The sequence below is a fragment of the Thermobia domestica genome, chromosome 3 (assembly GCF_964235325.1).
Source record: "Thermobia domestica chromosome 3, izTheDome1.hap1.1, whole genome shotgun sequence".
NCBI lineage: Eukaryota > Metazoa > Arthropoda > Insecta > Zygentoma > Lepismatidae > Thermobia > Thermobia domestica.
The window spans coordinates 110,534,952-110,552,733 of record NC_137456.1 but is presented as its reverse complement, the minus strand read 5'-3'; the positions used below and the strand labels follow the sequence as shown (position 1 = coordinate 110,552,733).

Below are 17,782 nucleotides of genomic sequence, written 5' to 3'. Positions count from 1 at the left end.
GTGACAATTGCCCACCTGAGTTTGAGAATTAAATGTATTTTAATTTATGCATGAATTGAAATTTCAATGGCAAGAATTGCAGACCGATAAATTCTATATGGTATAATACAAAAACTTAGGAGTGAATCTCACCTTTCATTCTATCCATAGAAGAAAAAGGAAGTATATTCTTGGCCTACCTAATTTTCTAGGTTAATTATTACTCCGTTTTGATTTTCTTTAATTCAAACATTTTCTTCTTTTTAAAATAACAAAACGATATAATTTTTCCTTTGTTATAATAACTAAAGTTCCCTTATGTTGATATCCACGCAAGTTGGTGTGGAACACCAGTTTCGCTTATCAACTCCTGTTAGTTTAGGTGTTACTGATGACAGCCGACTTGAATCACAACTAACAACGGTCGATAAAGTACGATAGGAGAAACCAAAGATAGTAACATCAAGAAAAAGAAACAGAAAATTAGAAAGGAACAAAGAAAGAAACAGAGGACACAATTCTTACATTATATGAAATTTGACAAATACAGTATTATTTCTGAACAAAGAGCATAAGAAAATGGAAAGTCAATGAAATTCTTGGAAATGCTAAGAAGGATTATTGATTATTGTTCTAAGTGGAATGCGAAAAACTAACATATTTATTACGGGGCGATCTTGAGCCCGATAGCACCCTATACCCCACTGAAGGCAACTCTGCTCCCCTGATCCTCCACAACATTGTTTTTGAATTTCATAAATATTTTGAACATTGCTTATATATATATATATATATATATATATATATATATATATATATATATATATATATTACCCATCCCGCTCAATGTTGAAGACGAATTTGCGCCGATCGGGGGGGGGGGCAAACAATGAATAAATATATCATCATATTCAGACGTTTTCTATCAGGTGCTGGATAAAAGCCCCTCCCCTACAGGATCTCGGTCCGCTCCATCCGTTCCGCTGCTAATTTCAAGATCTAAATCAAATTTGCCTAAAACAAATTCAAGTTCAAAATTTGGGAACTTCATTGCAAGTTTGCGCACCACATTGATCGTCCCTTATCATATCAGTGCTGGGATAGTGTTAGTTGAAGCTTCAGTGCTCTATTAAACACAACTTTGGAAGTGGCGTTTTGTATCGAATAAGAAGGTTGTTCCTAATATTGAATTAAAGGTACGACGAAGTTTACGACAGTTCTCCTCTTTGTTACTTTTTCCTAAACTGGATTATATTGGGGGGAGAGGACCCCACCTTTAAATATTGGGGGGGAAAGTGTCCTGCCCCCTTCCCCCGAAGTCGGCGCCTATGATGCCCGCTATTCGCACAGGTAGAATAAATTTTATGAAAAATATTTCAAAACAGTGCAGCAATGAAAAACTCGATCGACGGATTTTAGACATAGAATTAAACATAGAACTCACTCGTTACTCGTAAGTTGTGTTTAAAACTACGGGTTAAGTACACTACTTTTAAAAATAAAACTCATAATTGAAGAAAACTCGACATGAAATGAAAGCTTAACCTATTTTTGTTTTTGGCTTGTTTGAGTTTAACGTCCCACTCTTACGCCGTGGTGGCTGAAGGAGACGTGAACCTACTTATTATTGTGGAATCAGAACCACTTTTTTTCGTATCACGTGGGAATCAAACCTAGGGCTACGCGCGCCGAAGGCAAGCGTTCTAACCTCTAAACCAAGCATGAGTCCTCTACATCTTCGTTTTACTCGAATTGAGATGAAGAACAACAATGATGTACAGTGAATTATAATGGAGGAACCCATGTAATGAAAATGCAAAAGAAAGGTAGAATAAAGCTCAAACACCGCGTTGTACACTATAAAATTCACATGAAATTTCCTGCCATTGAACAAAGGACGAATATCACCAGATGTTATACCTTTAGCATTTAGTCACTGCGGTAAAAGTTTCTAAATTAAATTATAGTTTTTTTTTTTTTTTTTTTTTAAGACTAAAGCTCTTTTAAAGAATCGTCGAATTTGAAGGAGTTCGGGTAGGGATGGTATACACACGAGGCTGCAGTTCCGGTTTCGTCTCGTTTGAAAAAAGTGGTCTCAGTCCCGATCTCGTCTCAAAGTAAGTAGTATAAAATAAATAAAATGTGTAAGTAGTATCATTTTTTGCTTTTATTATTCAATTTGAATCGTTGTGTGGCATAGACATTCGTAGCTAGGTGGCCAACACTCGTGCTTTTTATGCGTGTTCGCGGGTTCAATCATTAGGGTGTATATCAAACATTGGACAAAACTCGAATAGTGATCCACATTTCACTTTAAACAACAGATCTTATCATATAACCTCAGTACTTGCTAGGCAAAGAAACTCTTCACAGTCAACTAAAATACTATAGTTAATTTCCTTCCTGCTGAATCAGAGTTATTCAATATCCTACCAGATAACACAGTAGATAGCAGCAAGAATGTATTTGAATGATAGGAAATTTAAATTTTACAATTTCTCATTTATTGTTCGCTACCAGAATGCCCGTTCTTTGCACGGGGAGAATAAGTTTCATTTTGGACATATAGGGCAAAAATACTGTCATCAATCAACTATGAATTCGACACTAATATCGATCATTTTCAATTATTTTTAAGTCACCATCCCCTTTAAGAGCACTAATGGGAGCTGGACTTAGAAGATTTAAACAGCATCGGAAGTGTCACTGTTCGTCTTAGGGACCCCGAAAATTATGGATTCGACACTACTATCGGTTATTTTTATATATAGTATATCGGATGTCCTAAAAATGGCACCCACAAACTACAGAACACTATTCTGCAGGTCAAGATAAAGGGAAAATCTTATATGATGGAATGCTCCCCGGGGCCTTCCTCAGCTGGTATGGGGAATTAAAATTTCACTATGTGGCAACATCGCATATTAATTTGGAGCATTAGCATCGCTCTACAAATCCATCAAACAGTTATATCGATTGTTAAGATAATAATTGGTGCTAGTATCAACGTCTATTGACTTCACGGGCGTCTCTGGCGGTCTAAAGAGGGGACGCGTCCCCGAAATATTCTGAGTACGAGATAAATGGATCAATGCTGAAAGTATTTAGATACATGTGGAAGAAGTAAAAATATAGGCAGAACAAATTAAAGTTACGCCTGTTCTTAAACATTAGGTTAACGTGAATAGAATGTCCGCCTGACGTATGTCACTTTGAAAGAAGGATTTTATTTATTTATTTATTTATTTTTAAAGTTACGCTTCTTGGTTAGTCAAAGTAGTATCTGCTGCAGGAACATACTTAATTTTTCATTGCTTAACCAGCAACAATTGGTTTCCGTGACGAAGGGAGACTGGATAAGGGGAGGAAAGGATGTATAGAAAGTTTATCTGCGAATTAAGAAGGGAAATCTACAAGGACGGAAATATACAATAGAAGCGAAGGTGACCAAAAAGAATTTTAAAAGATAGAGAAATTTGAATATTATATATGAGAGTAAATTTCATGCGAATACTGTAGAAGGACAGCAAGGGACAACTACTATGACAATATATAAACTAAAGATAGAAATGAGTGTTTAATGAGTGAATTGAGTTTGAAGAAGATGAAAAGAATACATTGAGGAGTCGGACTACACCAAGAATAAACAGTACATTTTAGACATTAAAACGGAAAATGAAGTAAACGAGGATGGTTCATTGGAGAAGTTCAAAAACATACAGCGAAATGAAGAACAAAAAGGTAGATAATATACCTTTTGAGTTCATTAAGAACGCAGAAGAAGAAAAATTTTTAAAAAAATCGAAATTCACAATCAAATCAAGCATCATCATAAGACTTCTTTCAGAGAGTTAAGATTTTGTTAGCTAAACAATCAAAATATATGAGAACTATAAAACTACACTGCTGCAAATGCGTTTAAGAAAACTGAGCAGGAATTCAACGGTAGGAATGTCAAGGTGAAGAAATAACCTAATAACCATATTATATACAAACATAATTTTTTTCGGCAAGTAGTCTAAAAGTCATGGAGGAAAATTATGATGAACTGTGTTGCTAAGGCTAGAAAGAGCGGATGTCATTAGTAAAGTAAATTTCAGTTTACTCATAATTTTCACATAACTTTAGTTGAGGTCTACTAGCATTCTAATCGTCCCCGACCCCCAATTTGAATGTGCTAGAGACGCCCATGATTGACTTAACTGTCATCTGGCAAGAATCGATGTAATTATTTCATGCATTGGTAGATCTAATCAATGATTCTTTATCTGCGACGTTGCCACAAAGTGCAATTCGCTTTTGAAGACAAGGACCCGAAAGGTACACATATATATATATATATATATATATATATATATATATATATATATATATATATATATATATACCCATTCCTTCCTCCAATTTACAGAGCTGAATTTGGATTTAAACGACATCGGAAGTGTCACTGTACATCTCAACGACACTGAAAGCTATGGATTCGACATTAATATCGGTATTTTTCGATCATTTTTAAATTAATCCCCCTCCCCTTCCCTTACATAGTACCGTTAAAATGAAATAATAAAAACCATCCCAGGCTGGAACTCATCTTATGTTGAAAATTTGATTGTGATTGATTGGGTGGTTCAAGAGTTATTAAGTCACAAAAGTAGTCACTTTTATTTTGTATATAGCCTATAGATTACATTCTGCTTTGACTGCCATGTTAAACAAAGAAAATCACGTTCATTATCTAAACAAATAGATATTTTACTACTACAATAATTGTTTCAAATATATGAAATGCTTTATTACCTTTCACAAGACCAACTTTAATTGACATTTTATAACACGACCTTCTTACATTCTTATGATGAGCTTATTCTCCATAATACTATAGCTGCACATTAAGTTGTAGGACCACTTCTCAAATACTCTCGGTGCAGAAGGGAATGCTAAACTCAAATCAAACAATCACCTTTTATTAACTATAGTCTCAGTTGCGTCATCAATCGAGTTAGGTTTGAACTCAGATGTCTCTCGTAGTTCGAATTGCACTTTCCGTTTCTTATACAAGCTCATACGATCGTGATGCATTATATAGAAGTTTTTTTTTTCTGTTGTAAAGAATGAAAATTACAAATTGTTGTATACTTCCGTGTTTATAGTGGAGCAAAACGAAACTGCTAGAATTTTTGATATAATTACGAAAAAAGCACAGTTGCGTAACGATAACAGAAAATAAAAATTTAAATCTCAGAATGCTGAATACTATGATTGAATTAAAGTTTACAAAAAAAAATCTCCTTTCGGGTATCATGGCTTAAAAGTCTGTTTGTGGCACTCATGACCGTGGGGGTGATGAGTGCTCAGTACATCGAGTACCCTCGCCGTTAATGCTGGCTTTCTCAACCGGAGCTCGCTACTACTTTCTTTCAAGTAGCTTCCTAATTGTCCTTATGACGCTGGGTGCATGCCATAATGCCAACACTATCTAGTGAGTATGCATGGTCGGCAATCGTTCCTCGAGACAGAACCGATACTCCTTAACTTCGCTGACCTCACTAGAGCACTGCCGAGTTATTTAAACATTTACAACTTCGCTTTCCACTACATTAATTAGTTTTACATCGTTATCTACGTAAAATAGAAATTTATTTTTATTCCATACATACAAGCGGTTGTAATAAAACAACAGGGAATTTTAAACGTATATTTCTGTGGATAATTCCTTGACTGTGTAACCAGGGACGGATCCAGGCTGAGTATTGCTAGGGAAGCAGTCGTTCGAGCTCAAAACCAGTAATAATATATTGAAAAAGAAAAAAAAAGTCAAACAATTTTATAAAAGGGAATGGACTCTTCTGTACAATTAACTTGTTTAAACATTGATACTAATGGATTACTACTACTACTACTACTACTACTACTAATAATAATAATAATAATAATAATAATAATAATAATAATAATAATAATAATAATAATAATAATAATAATAATAATAAATAGTAGTAGTAGTAGTAGTAGTAGTAGTAGTAGTAGTAGTAGTAGAAGAAGAAGAAGAAGAAGAAGAAGAAGAAGAATATGATGCCAGAACCTTAGGTCTATTAACTTTCTGCACTATCAAACTAGAATTTCTAAAACTGCAATATTGACAAACACTTGCGAACAGATAGCGTTTAAAGCTTATTGTCTACCAATTGTTTAAGAAAGCAGAAATCGGTTTTCAGAACGGTGCTGATTGTCATTGCTGCTGACTACCACAGCCAATTATTGGTGCTGATTGCCACGACTGGCGCTGATTGTCAATATCAAGGTGCTGATTGTCACGATGGCGTGCTGACTGCCACGAGCCTGAGAGGAAGTTGCTAGACGTAGCATTACCGGACGTCAAGAAGCATGAAAGAAACGTGATGAACCTTAGGATCGTGTTGTTCAGACAATTTCTAACAAACGTAAACAGATCTCTGTATGTACTTTCAGTTTTGTCAGGGAGCGGTACGTACAAAATTGGTACGATTTATATGTTCTCACTTGAATTCCCTATGTCAGCATGAACTGTGTACAGCTGCGCAAATTGTTTCGAGCAGTTCTTGGAAATTCCATCAAAAAACACTGCTGGCTGTCCCTCACAACAGAGATGGAGTGGGTAAGTGGGTCAAGTGGGTCAAGTTTTCTGGGTGGGTCAGTGGGTCGTGGGTCAACAGTATGTGACCCACTGCGACCCACCACCCACCGTGACCCACTGCGGCCCACCACCCACCATGACCCACTGTGACCCACCACCCACCGTGACCCACTGCGACTCACCACCCACCATGACCCATTGCGACTCACCACCCACCGTGACCCACTGCGTACCACCGACTCAGTATGATCTACCGACCCTCTCTGCTCACTGCATTGTAGACAGTATCTTCTGAGGACTGGTAAATTTGTATCTGTTTTACTTTCAAGACCTTCATTTCCCTTTCTTTTCCACTTGTTTCTGTCTACTTACCTGAGGTGAGTATATCTAACCAAGTGAAAAAAGAACTTCAGGCACTTTTGGATATTGATATTTTTAATAGTAATAATAGCAATAGGAGTTATACTACTACTTGGCTTTCGAGACCTGTGAGCTTTTAGAGGAGCTAACTACTGGAAAAAATACATTTTTGAATCAGTGTAATATGTAACTATGCGTGCCTGATCATCACGGCCAAATTGCAAAGTCAAATGAAATTACTTTTGGTATATAGTTAGGCCTTAATCCAAATTGGGATGTTATATTGCTTTTATTATAATGCATAATATCCTAAGGAGGTAGTGATGATCCGAATTTTTGCAAACAAACAAACAAACAAAAAAAGAGTATCTCGCAAGCCGTTAATCTTACGGAGATGAAATTCAGTGTATTAACTCTTTATTGAAAATAAACAGTGTGTGTCCTAGCATTTTTTTAAAATTCTCCTATATGTGTATGTGTGTGGGGGGGGGGCACTTTCTATATATGGAAAATTGGTAGTGAGTTGGTTTGTAAAAATGGTCGAAAACCATCGATGTTATTTAAGAAAAAAAATTAGAAACAAAAAATACAGTGCTTGGCTTCATATATCCATTGCTTTCTGCTATAATAATTGCTGAAGCTTATGTTTATTATATGGAGCGCTTACAGCACAGGGCAATCAACCCATAAAGTTGTGAGAAAAATAGGCATAAAATTTGTACTGTAAGCTTAATTACACTGAAATTTGAAGTTTGGATTGTACGCATAATTGTATGGAAAATTTTACACTTTTTCTCTCTTTATGTTGTTCTACTTACTTTGATTTGGAACTTTGAAATTTCATTCTTTTTTCCACTGAAAAGTATTGATAATTCAACAAAGAAATAATTATACTATGATAATTTAATTGAAATTCATCGTAATTTGGCACATGGCAAACAGCAGTGTGGTAATTGAAGTTGAAGAAGGAGGGAAATTCCCATTCAACTCTGAACACTTTCCAGGAACCTCATTCCCTTTTGCTTCCTAGACGGGGGAGGGAACTTGGTAATGGTATCAAACCTTCATGTGTAATTACAAAAATTAAATTTATAAACAAATAAGAAACCATCAGTTTATCAGGCTTTAATGGATAATTTATTCACAAGATTCCCTATCAAAGGCGTGGTAGATGAAGTTTCTGTTCTACATGGGTCGACATTGCCAACTGACATGGTCGATATGGAAAAGATGTTGTATGGTGATAGAGAGATGATACTTCTTGCTGAGTATTTCAAACCTGACCAAGAAAAATCATTATTAGACTTAAGTCTAACAAGTAGATTGTCGATGAGAAGTTGCAAAAATCGGGTAGAAATATTATCAATTTCCACGACAGAGTGCGAATAGGTATTTCCCCTTATGAATTTACAGATGACTGATATTACAAACAGACTAAGTGCTCAAACATTGTCTAACTTGTTGTTCATCAATGTCAATGGCCCACCGCTAGACAAGCTCAAAGTAGACGAGCTAGTTATTTCTTGGCTGAAGGATGGACATCATTCCACTGCTGATGATTTACCACCAAAAAGTTACCAACAGGAAATAAATCCGATTTCAGATTTGTTTTAAGATGGAAAATTACGAGTTACGGAAAATGTATACTTGTATTACTAATGGCTTATTTCTGTTATTCAACTTTTTACTTAATTTTTAGTAAGTCTCTTCTTTGCTTTAGGTAAACTACTTTGAATAAATATTCATAATAATTGCAATTATGCATATTTGTAACTTAAATTTAACGCGGTGCTTTAGTGATTACACAAATTACAATTACGAGCATACTTTACGGAGATGCTCTCACAGAGGGTACCCGAGCACCTTTATACACTATGAACAACTGATTTTTCGTCTTTTGTGAGAAAAATACTGTGAACTGAGAAACCATAACCTTTTCCATATTGTACAGGGGTATTTTCCTGCGAATAGAAGTTTCTTGTAGAATGTGTTCAGAAATTAACACTTGAAAGAATACTCTCTTAGTACAAGTATATTTTAGGCACACACTAATTTCCCCCACCTCGAACTGTTTAAATTTCCTCACTGGCAAACACTTTACCATTTTATATCGTAAAGGTCAGATCCACTGTTATTGTAACAGAGTGGTGCTTGAGCGATTGTCCGTAGAAATTCGAACTCCGATTAGTAACAATTTCACAGTCTTGTTTTAGTACAAGTGTAAACAATTTAATCAGTACAGAAGAGGCCGTGGATCGTGTTCAGAGTTGATGACGATGGATTTTGGTGAGTCAGAGTAGGTCAAAGTGGATGAGAGTGGTTCATGGTGGGTGGTGGGTCAGAGTGCGTCACCGTAGGTGGTGGGTCACGGTGGGTGGCGGATCAGAGTGGGTCACCGTGGCTGGTGGGTCATTGTGGGTCATGGTGGGTCAGAGTGGGTTACGGTGGGTGGTGGGTGATGGTGGATCGTGGGTCAGATTGGGTCATGGTGGGTGGTGGGTCAGTGGGTCGTGGGTCACGGTGGGTTTTGGGTCAGTGGGTCGTGGGTCAAGTTTTCATTAACCCACGCCAACTCTGCCTCACAAGGGAAGTTCGGAAGAAAGCACGCGCCTGCAGAGAAACTAAGCATGCCATTTGAAGCCCTAATTCATGATGATTACAACAAACTAATAAAATTCTTGTAGGGTTGAGAATTGTTCGAGATATTCAACTTGGCATTATATGAGAAAATGAGGATGTGCGCATTTAAACGCGTTAAGTACAACATACTTAGCAATGAATATTGGCATACGAATTGAATGCTATCGGAAGTAACAGAAAAAAAAGACTGTTTTGCAATAACTAACGGGTTTGTTAGATACAATTAATCATTATATCGTTGTGTGCATATGCTCCTGAGTCTTACCTGGTCTCAGGGCACAGCGCACATTAAACGTTCTTGTCTAGATGAGGTTTCCGTACCTTCAACCTAGAACGTATCTTCATTTTTAAGTTATTGGGAGAGCATTTTGGGTGAATGAAAAGGTACACAGTTTCGAGGAGGAAATGTGCGAGCAGAAAGGAAATATTCATTCACAGCAAAGGCAATGTGTGAGGCTTTAATGCGAGTGCCTTTGTTTCTTAAAACGAATCTAATTTGAAATTTAATTCCCGATAGATTTTTGGGTTGGTGTAGGATTGGAAACAACACAGCCTAAAAGGAAACATTCAGATATGAAAGCAGGATGGAGAATGTATGTATAGAAACTGCAACTGACTCGGATTTGCCAATAAATGAATACTACTTACGGCTTTGGTTCCAACCATTCCAGTTCGTAGTAGTCTGTATTAACACTCACACTAGCACTTCACTAATACACAGTTCCTGAAGGTTGTTAAGTGACACTAGTCCGAAAAATGAGGTGGGAAGGTTTTTAGTCCATTAAGCATCTAGATTGCTTGGAGATTAACTCTGGGCGACGACCAATTATGAGTCTGGACTCCAGCATCGTAGACAGCTAGGCAATCATCTCTTCCTTTTTTTTTCTGTATGGGCGAAGTTTTCGGTGATTTTCCCTCGTTTGGGCGGACCACGAGGGTGTCTCCTAAGGATCTGAAATACCCTAAAAGTCTATGACAGTCCTTTTCTCATTTTAGGTAGTTTCTTCTTCAGATTCATGTATACTTGGATAACAAAATAACACAAATCGGAGTAGCTCGCGCACAGAGGTGTTGCGAGTTTGAAATACCGAGGTAAAAAGCTTAGTGTTACAAGTCCTTGCTTCTATTTGTAAGTTCGCTCGGCGTTGTTCGAAGGATCTGGCGTCCCTATCTCAGCAAATCAATTGCCTGTGATGAGAACGTTCTCTTCAGTGTGTTTCCATCTTATGTCTGCAGTTTCGTTGTTTTTTTTTTTTTTTTTCTATTCTGCTCTATCTGCATGTTTGCTTCCGGCTAATGTTGAACTATTGCAAGCTAATTGCATGAGACGCGAAAAGAAATCGTTTCTATGCAATGTAAAATTAAATTTAGAATAATCGCGTATCTTTATTTCCTTTTTACTCTTTTCTGATTTATTTTGTATTCCTTTTAGAAATTACAAATTAGATCTGTTTTACGATATTGTTCACAATAATGATAAGTTAGAGATGAAAGTTAATCACTGTTGTTCTTCTGTTTTATGAAGAAATGACACAGGCAAAAGACTTCCTTGCATCATGAACATTTTATATGTGCAATTGCGTTGCATTCGTTAAGGAAACAGTTCGCAGAACCAAACCAGAAAGCAAATTCGATAAGTGATTCAAAAGGTATAGGTCTATAATTTGTTCGTAACCTACCTTGTGAAACGCAAACTGAAACAATCCAATGTATTGCGGTGATCGGAACTGATTCGTATGGATACGAACTGTATTTGATTATTTCGTTGGTACATCATAACGTCCTGATGAAGTTGTTTCATACTCTGTACAAATATTCTGCCATAATCTTTGATTGGTAGGAATCCAAACACATCAAATGGTTGTATCCCCGTGTAGAGCAGTTCTTTGGTATCTTCTCAACCATTACGTCTTTTGTCATCCGTCATGCAACTTGTAATGAACAATTTGTCTGTGAATGGACCCAGTGATCAAGCAGTAGCAAGTTCAAAACATCAGGCTTCGCTATGGAAGAAAATACTTAACGCGTTTAAATATGCATCCACTCATTTTTTCATATAAACTTATAGTTATAGCATGTAGGGGCACTTTGGGGCCCCGTATTTCGGAAATTTCTGCTTATTGGCCCAAACGCCAAAACACATGTTTCTTACCTTGGTCCCCCGTAACACATATCCGGAATCCATCCAAATCGGTTGTGTACAAGTAACGTCATTCGCTTCCTAGTTACATCATATAGGGTCACTTTGGGGCCCCGTATTTCGGGGGCCCAAACGCCAAAATACGTGTCTCCTACTTTGGTCTCCCGTAACACATATCCGGACCCCAGCCAAATCGGTTGTGTACAAGTAACGTCATTCGCTTCCTAGTTATATCATATAGGGTCACTTTGGGGCCCCGTATGTCGGAAATTTCTGCGTATGGGCCCAAACGCCACAATACGTGTCTCCTACTTTGGTCTCCCGTAACACATATCCGGACTCCAGCCAAATCGGTTGTTTACACTTGAGACCGTTTCCTCGTTAGTTTCTCTGCAGGCGAGTGCTTTGTCCCGAACTTCCCTTGTCAGAGCTGACTTCAGACTATCATATCCAAAACATAAAATCCGTTTATCTTTTTCCAATCTATCGTACTGCAGAATGGAAGTTCCGTCTTCGAAGCAAAGATGATCATCCGGAAAATCTAGTTCTTTAGATGTTGAATTATTATTATCGTTATTATTATTATTATTATTATTATTATTATTATTATTATTATTATTATTATTATTATTATTATTATTATTATTATTATTATTAATGCCAAGAACTGTCCATCTAGCATTGTTTAAATAGCCCTTCCTTTGACTTTAAAAACATTATTTGGGTGAATAAATACACACTAATTTTACATTATAATACTGATCCATTAAATAATACAATAAAACAATTAATTTAAACAACGAAATGTGCAAATTGTACATATAACAGAAAAGACAATCCCTTTATAAACATCCAAGCGTATGTCGTTACACTTAGTGAGTAACTTTGTAACTTACAGGATGCGCCATAGATTTGCTGTGACGATTACTAAATTAATCCCTCATATTAATTTAGTATGATGATTAGCAAATTTAGTATGAGGGATTAATTCCGCTCTTTCCAAATAGTTTCTCTCAGGCTCGTGGCAGTCAGCTCACCGTCGTGGCAGTCAGCACCTTGATATTTGCAATCAGCGCCACTCGTGGCAATCAGCACCAATAATGGCTGTGGCAATCAGCACCAAACCTTCAGAATGAAGCGATAACGCAAAATATCAAATCTTAAAAACAAAGAACAAGAAATGGCTACCTGCATTTTGGAAGGTCGAAATTTTCTGAGGAAGAACGCCAATGCAAGTAATTTCTTGCGATGTATTGCTTCGTTAAACTTCTACAACGTAAAAAAAAAAAAAAAAAAAAAAAAAAGAAAAATCCTCTGGATCTACCTCTATGTGTAACAAAATAATATTGAAAGGTTGAAATCTCATGTGCTTGATTTACAAAATTAGGTTTCGGAATTTGTTTAAAACATGCTCTTTGACTAAAAGTGACTGGAAAGGGAATAGATCTACAGTATATCGAGTCACAACTCAAAATTTGAGTTGTTTTAAACACTTTCGATATACATTGTGAATCACCTCAGAGGTGGAATTCCTCTTTCTCCCGTGTATATCCCTCTGAACAAGGTCACCGAAGGGTAATTGTTTACTATCAGAAATGTAACTTAACAATGCGTGCATTTTGAGTAAAGACAACGGTATATATATGTATGTATTTTTTTTTGTCGATATTCGAAACGAGAGACCAAGATTTTCGAGAGTGAGCTTGATTTTTTTTTTTTTTTTTTTTTTTTTGTGACGAGCTAGTTTCAGGAAGTTACTCCCTCACGAAGTTATTCCCCAGTATTTCCAAGTGGCGTGTTGTTTGCCACGACTAGATTTTCGTGTTGATTGCCACGATTTTGCCACGATTTGCATTCCGATCTTACCATATCTCATTATCGTGAAAGTTCACACACACCTGGAGTAAAAGGAAGGGTTGTAAGGCACCTCTGTTTTTGATTCTCTGGAACAAGTGATAAATGTTCTCGCCTTTGAACACAAAACATCATTAATATCACAAAAGCTTAGTAAATTGATATAACTGCATTTTCTCTTTTAACTGAGTTTTTAATATGGGCTGTTACAAAATGTTACGTTTTCCGTTATGCTACGCGACTAAAGAACTGGGTTTTATATACTTTAGAAAAATGAAATGAAATATTTCAGTTTTACTTCCCATGGTTATGACGTGTGAGCTAAAGGATATGGTAATGATCAGAATGAATGAAAAATAGTGTAACGAAGAAAGTGGTAGGAAACAAGAACCCACTATATCACTGTCATCTAAAGTGTTTACTCTGAGACTTGCTTGAAAAATTAAGCAAATATTTCTCATTTCTGCACTCCGAGAATCCATCTGAGATACGATCTTGTGTACGATTACATCACAAAAACAATATTTTAAATTATTCTTTTCTTCTGGGGGTGGTTCAGTATCTTTCGATTGGGTGCAACAGACTTGCGCACACTTGAGATCCAAGATTGCGCACACTTTTCAGTTACACAGATCAAGATCCAAAAATCCAGGTTTGCGCACAGTTTTTTTTTACAACGTTGTCAAACTTAGATGTTTATAGGGTGACCCAAAAGTAGGTATACAGTACCGTACTGATCAGGTTCATTGCATTTTATATCATTTCTTATTGTTATCGTTAAGATAGGCTTAGTTTCTTTATTATTTTTTTAAATGTGTTTTCACTTACATCTTAAGCTAGGAAGAGCCGACGCAAATAAACCCATACTAAATGCAAATAAACCCATAGTAAACTAGAATGTTATACTTGATCAATGTAGGGGTGTATACCCACTTTTGGACCACCCTGTATTATTATGAAGATTGAAAACTAACTTTGTGTTAACCAGATCAAAACAGCACAGTCAATGTACCAAAAATTTACTTTACTTTGTCTGGCAAGTATGAACCACTATTTGAGACTCAGCATCCACGAAAACGGACTTTTCTCCTTTCGCCGTAATAACATCTTGGATCTCTGCCATCTGCTTAATAGCTTGGAAAGTGCACAAAATTATTGACCTGCTGTTAGATTTTGAAAACTGGGGTAAGCCGAAAAATATTACAATTGAGTCATTTAGAATAATTTTGATTCCTGATATCCTGAAATTTGTCTTTACAAATAAAAGTAGGTGGTGATGTTTCCCTTCCAAGTACTAATAACTAGTATTTCAGATTTAGTATTTAGAAATCTCATTTTCATTTCTTCATTAGATGTTGTGCACAATTCTGTTTTTATCACCTGGCAACGTCGATTCCCGATCCTGTGCGCAATCCTGGCCAAAGATACTGTCAATCAACCTCTTATCTCGCATTTACTGATAAAGAAGATAAGTGTGCGCAAGTCTGTGACTTCCCTTCGATTGCGGAATTCAACTTCTTACATTTATATAGTCTAAATTTTATCTTCAAACGTCCGAGAGAATTAATGGTTCAAGAGAAATGTATGTAATCTGCTAGTTTACTTCTGCCATAGGTTTTATTGTATCAAATCGTACACAGTACTCCCTTGTGGCTATGTGGATAGCGTACGCGCCTTTGGGGTGGGAGACCTGGGTTACATTACCGGCGGAAACTTATTTGGATCAGATTCCATGTTAAGCTGTAGGTTCATGTCTCAGTCTGCTGCTGAATGGGATGTTTAACTCAAATCTACTCCAATTCATGCACATTCCATCTTGTTTCAAAAAAGCTATGAAGGGATTGCCGATCCATGTACTTTAATAAGCTCTGTTGAATTGATTTGATTTGATTTTTAGCGGCCCGCTCAGCATCGAGGTTATATGAGATGTGGACCTACAGTTTAACGTGGAATCCGATCCATATGAGCTCCAGCTGAAATCGAACCCGGGTCTTCCACGTCAAAGGCGCGTACACTAACCGCTTAGCCACAAAGGAGCTCTCTGAGTGGGCTTGAAAATAGCCAACTAACAATACAAAAGTCACTAAATTTTTGTATTACCGATAGAAGTTTCCTTCCTCTCACCAAAGATGTTCAAAAGATTGCTAAATCCATATATTTAAATCTAATTTTGTTTATTTTAATCTCTAGGAAAGCTATGAAAGATAAAAGAAAAAGAAAACAAACATGCCTCCTGAAGGTCCGGGTTCACATTTTTCGGAATGGTTACCTCCTACTTATGGGTGGTCCTGATGAAATGTCTACATTTAACGTTGGCTACACATTCGAACACACACAAATTGTACGTCATATAAATTTTGAAAATGCATTTGAGGAAATTTTAAGCACACAAATGATTTCCTCGAGTGCTTGAACTCAACTTGAATAAATTTAACAGCGGCGTTAGCAGCTGATAGCGTAGTAACCCAATAACGTGCTTGGGACAGTTTGTATTGTATGTATTATGTTTATGAATATAATAGATTTTATTTTTATGATATGGTCATCTGGTAACCCTCAGCTTATGAGTCCATTATCTATAAATCTTCACGATTGTGATATAAGATAAGCCAGACATAATACCGTGGCAAACAACACCAAAATGAAGTCGTGGAAAACAACACGTAAACTATTTCCAACCCTTAAAAAAAAGAAAGAAAGAAAGAAAAAGAAAAAAAGAAAACTCCTGAAGTTTGGAACTTCACTTTTCAGTCCTCGCAAACAACTCCTAAACGATTGATATTCACTAAGAGTTTGACTAATGGGAGACCCCACTATTTTGTTGTACTGTATATCCAGAGCTTTTAACTCATAAACTTAACAATTTCACCCATAAATCCTTTGAAACAAATCCAAAACAATTAACGTAGGTTTCATTATTCGTGACGAATGGGCCCTCCTTTATTTTACTGGCTGTATCTTGAGAAGTGTAAACTTCTAAACTTTAGGATTTCACTCTTAAATCCTCTCAGGCAATTTTAAAACAATTGATGTAGGTTTTAAAATTATATGTGACGTATGGGGTGCTAGCTTCACGAAGTTGACCCCCAATTTGCGGTAGGCCTAATGTATCTTTAAAATAGTAAACTTCTAACTTCGGGACTTCACTCCTATATCTTCCCAAACCAATCATAAACGATTGGTGTACGTTCTAAGAATATTCGCGAGAAGCTGGACTAGATGCATAAAAGTTTCGCATAGAAAGAACTTTCAATTTTTAAAATGGAGGCTAGAGATATGCATCCCCCACATTTAAAATGGGGGTAAGTCGAAAGCTGTAAGAACACAAAACTCGGGGTTTTCAGCAAAAAACGGCACCAAACTTTAGCATAAAAAACACTTCCTATTTCTAAAGTGGGTTGTTACATTTCTTCAGCCCCCTCAAATTTATTGTTGCTTTAACTTCAGAAATGTGAGCACGGAACTGGGGATATAAACTGACATAGAAAAGACTTTCAGTTTCTAAAGTGGGAGGTTGCATGTCTCTATCCCGCCCTCCAAATTTATTCTTGTTATAACTTGAGAACGACAAGAGCACAAAACTTGGGGTTTTCAGAGTAAAAGGGTTTTAAAAAAAGTTTGGCATAGAAATGATTTTCAATTTCTAAAGTAGTGGCTGGAGAGATGGGTACCCCATATTTAATAGAGAGAGAACTCGAAAACGGCAAGAGAACAAAAGTAGTAGTTTTCAGCACAAAACTAGTACAAAACTTTTGCATGGAATGAACTTTCAATTTCCGAAGTCTCCAGCCCTCCCAAATTATTCTTGCTATAACTTAAGAACAGCGAGAGCACAATACTTGGGGTTTTCGGTACAAAAGGTAAGAAAATACCACAAGACTTTGCCGTACAAAAGACTTTGAATTTCAAAATTGTGTGTGGGGGGGGGGGGAGGGAGGATTGAGACCTGGACCCCTAAATAGGGGACCGCGGTGGGTCAGTGGTATAGTATTCACCTCTAGTAATGAATCCCTGATTCAATCCAGATAGAAGATAGAACGTAGAAAATGTCTAGAAATGTCACGTTAATTTTGAAACGAGTTCATGCAGACATGCTTAATTTTACACATCTTCATTTTTGTTAAGGTTACTGATCAGAACGAAATAATTATTCTACCATCCAGTAAAATGTTTTCTTTGTTTTGAACTTTCTTTTA

The 17,782-nt window shown here is 36.6% G+C and overlaps 1 protein-coding gene across 1 annotated transcript in view; it reads right to left on the bottom strand.

The window, feature by feature from the left end:
* The window catches only part of LOC145681483 (uncharacterized), an 814,377-nt gene that overhangs the window by 505,421 nt on the left and 291,174 nt on the right, over nt 1-17,782 (bottom strand). The window lies entirely within an intron of this gene.